Raw genomic sequence first — 4,305 nt, 5'->3', positions numbered from 1 at the left:
CTGGTACGAATGTATGAATCATGAGTTTAAGTATGAATATGCATGTATGTATGAGCATAAACATAAACCGTGTAAGTAGTATGTGGATAAGTATAATCATAAAACGTATGAAAAAAATGAGTATAAATGCGAGTACAACATGAGTATAAGCGTAAACACAAGGCGTATGAGTATAAATAAAAGTATCAGTGTGAACATAAGATGTATGAGCATAGAAATGAATATGAATATAGGTGTAAAACATGAAGGTTAAGTATGAATAAAATATATGTGTATGAATATAAGTGTAACAAAGTTGTGTAAGTGCAAATGGAAACATAAAGCATATGAATATGAATATGAATACGAATGTAGTATAGACATGAACGTAAGGACAACGTAAGTGTATAATTGTGAGTGTATTTATTAACGTAAAACGTATGAATTTTGAATCGTGAGTATAACATAAATGTGTAAGTGTGAACATAAGTGAAGGCGTAAAATGTATAAGCATGGATGTAGAAAATAATGATTTTGTTTATAGTATAAATCGAAATACACGAGTTTATGTGCGTAAAAGATCAAAAGTTTTGAGTATGAAAGAAAAAGTGAACGAGTGACACGCGTGAGATTGTTGTGAGATATTGACTAAAACGTGTAAAATGGTATGCATATGTAGTTGTTTGCGTAAAACATGAAGTTAAATAAATTGAGTTGTCATGAAATGCAGAATCTAGTTTGTGAATGTAAGGGAATATAAAACAGATATTGGTTACGTGAAACGTGCTTTGTAAAAAGAATGGAAATGCTACTACGGTTTTAAAAGAGATTACACAACTTGAAAATTTGTCGGTCCTTATGAAGTTTCCTTGCCCACGTGTTTTGAAGTTAATTGACGTATCGAGTGAGGTTTTGAAAAGTTCTAGAGATTAATAAGTTTGCGCCGTTTTAAGTAACTTTGTATTAGAAAGTTTCGAAGTTTACGGATTTTCGTGAAAAGTTGATCCTTTAGAAAAAGGAATTTGGTATATGGACTTAGTGTTTGCTGAAAAAGCGTCTTTTAATAAAATGTTTTATTGCTTTTGAAAGAAGTTTTAGTAAATGTTGAATAATATTTGTAATATTTTATAAGTGTTTCAATAGTTATGTTGAATACAAAATTTTGTGAGCAATGGTTTTGTTGGACCGATTAAGTTGATGAGTAGCATTTCGTGAAATTTTGAATGTCGGGGAATAAGTCTTTATGGTAAAAGCTAAGAATTTTGTGTGTGCGAGTGATGTGAAAATAAATTATAGAATAAGAGGTACGTTTAAATAAATGAAGCATTTTGAAATACATGATAAATGATTTAGGTATAAACATGATTGTGTTTACATAATATAGCCTATTAGAAGAAAGCATTGGTAACGATCACCTAGGTAAGGGAATCACCCCTAACTCGTTGGTGAGGTCGTTGTAAGGTGAGAAATAAAGCGGAGTTAATCGTCAAGGTAAGGAAATCACTCCTATCTCGATGATATGTCTCCACTCGTTACAAAAGTGTAAATAAAATTACGTGAAAATATGCATGCAAATAATGTATAATCGTATGAAAAGTAATAGCATGATGCATGCGCAAAAGTGAAATCTCAAAATGGTTCAAAATTGACAAAAGATCGAAAATAATAAAGCGTGAGTTTGATAAAAGGAAACTCGGATGGTTCCATAACGGAACGTTGACTAACCAAAGAGGTCGAAGAGTCTTTTGAATTTGAGAGCATGCTCTGGCCTAATAGGTGAAATACTCTCACCGACAAGTCGGTTAACAGTATTCACCCTTCCGGTTACTACATGCCATAATTCAATCGAAAATTCGAGACCTGGCAGGATTTTTCAAAATCAAGGAGCGGAACTAGTCGACAAGGTGCGGGTTTCACCCCTAACTTGACGATTTCGTACCCTAAGTGTGGTTGGCGCTCATCGAGTCAAAATTTAATTTCGACACATTGACGAGCGTCCACTAGAATTTAAATTTGAAATTTCCGTTAAGATGTGGATTTCACTCCTAACTTAATGGTGAATTTCGTGCGAAAAATAGAATCAAGCGGGGTGAGAGTCGTTTACCAAATTGTGGGTTTCACGCCTATTTTGGTAAACTCGTCTCGTTCGTATAATATGAGTGTTTTCGAGTTTAAGAAAAAAAATCGAGTAAAATGCCTTGGAAAAAGGCGTATGTTAAAGGAAATAACGAACAAGTATAAGCACATAAAAGGCATTTTGAGAATAACACACAAAGAATAGATCAATAAATCAAGGTATCGACACATAGTAAACAAGTATTGACACATAAGAATAGCAATTCAAGTATTAACACACAAGCGACTTATATGTTTAAAAGTCAAGGCGAATAAATGAGAAGCGAGTAAAGTAGCATGCAAGTAGTTTCAAGCAATACACGAGAATAATGCTCTAAAACTATAGACTAGGTTAAAGCATTCCTACTTTTCCTAATTCCCTATAGTTATGGCTCTGATACCAATCTGTCACACCCCAACCAATGGCGGAAACATCGGGTTGAGACGAAGTGTGAAGATTGCTCGAGACATCATAACACTATTTGTGACGATAATTAAATAATTCCCATTTCATCTCATAACTTCAAATTGTCAACATTACATAAACTCAAGTAACAACAAGTTCAAAAGAAATATATAATAACATAAGCAAAATTGATACGACATATTAAAACTAAACGTCTATATGTGTATCTAGGCATCAACGCTACTTCTTTTCATAGCATCGTCATCATCAACCTGTAACATGTTTAAAAATACAATTCAATGCAAAAGCAAAGGCGAGTATACAAGTTTGGTACGTACATAACAAAAGATAAGTTTAAACAATTCCTCATAGCAAGCATGTGATTCAAGATAAACATTTAAATATGGCATGTGTCTAACATTGTCACACCCTGCTCGTAGCGGAAGCGCGAGGTGTGATCTGTTGGTTCTCATTGCATAACGATATAAGTAAACATACTAAATGAATAAACATACTCCATTGCCATTACCATAATTGTTCAAAAGATGCGCAACATACATTAAGTTTATAATTTACAAACCATTCAAAGAAACTAAGGTGTTATTATTTCATACATTCAAAACGAAAGTTTTAAACACTAAGGCTTTGTCCACTATATCACCGCAAAGCAGCAATATAATAGATAAACCCTTCAAAAGATGGCACGGAGTCTTGATACTTGTTTCCTGAATTAGAATCCCTGACAAGGTCCACTAATTCCCTGAAATACATGTTTAAGTAGAAAAATCAACAAAGGTTGAGCGAGTTCATGCAGTTTAGTTGTGTATGATACACCCGAAAAATGAAAAATGTATTTGTATTTGAATCAAATATAGTATGAAAAGCGTCAATGAAATCGTGATCATTAATGTTTTGCAAGGACATTAATATGTGTGACGAAATAGGAAGCAAACCAACCCTAGACGATTTTAATTGTATCGACACCATGTCGTAGGGCAACAAATGCACTCCTAGGCAAAATGGCCATGAGTGAGGCTCGCCAAAACCCATTAGATCTAACCCTTTGTTCCTTGGTCCAAAATAGGATTAATGGTGCTTTAGTTATGGCCCTAATTTCTCACATGATCTAAGGTGTTTCATTCCTTGACTTATCATACTTATTGTACATGTATTTTCCCCGATCGTTGTAAAGCTTGAAAAACATTTAAAATGAAAAGGGGACATGAACTCACAGTATCGCGTCAGTGAGTAGAAGTAAATATGATTTCACGTGCGGTAGTCCTGAACAGTGTTGCGACCTACAATCGTTGTTATATTTGTTAGACACTTCGGTCTTTGTAAATAACTTGAGTACAAGTCTTATGTCTTAAATATGTGTAAGACTTGTATGTCTTTATTGTTCGTTGAACTTTGTATTAGATGCATTTATTGTTTAACCGTTATATATATATTTTTCCAAATATATATATGAAATTAATCGTGTATCTTGTATGACATATAGTCGGATCTAGTCCTCTTGATTTCGTGTCTAGTGTTAATCAATGGTATACTTGTATTTTTACAATCTATGTCATTGGGCCTAAATAGTGTTGGGCTTAAAATAGTGTTGGGCTTAAAATAGTGTTGGGCTTGGCCCATGAGTTTAGTATTGGATTCGGCCCATGAGTTTGGTTTAAGCCCATTATGAAAATAAGCCCATTTATATAAAAATAACCCATTTATAAAAATAGCCCATTAAGAGATATAAGTCCATATCATTTTTATAAAAACATTTTTTATAAAAATTTACTAAGTATACTTTTTAG

The sequence above is a fragment of the Helianthus annuus genome, chromosome 7, assembly GCF_002127325.2.
Source record: "Helianthus annuus cultivar XRQ/B chromosome 7, HanXRQr2.0-SUNRISE, whole genome shotgun sequence".
Classification (NCBI taxonomy): Eukaryota; Viridiplantae; Streptophyta; class Magnoliopsida; order Asterales; family Asteraceae; genus Helianthus; species Helianthus annuus.
Note: the sequence above shows the minus strand (reverse complement) of the source record.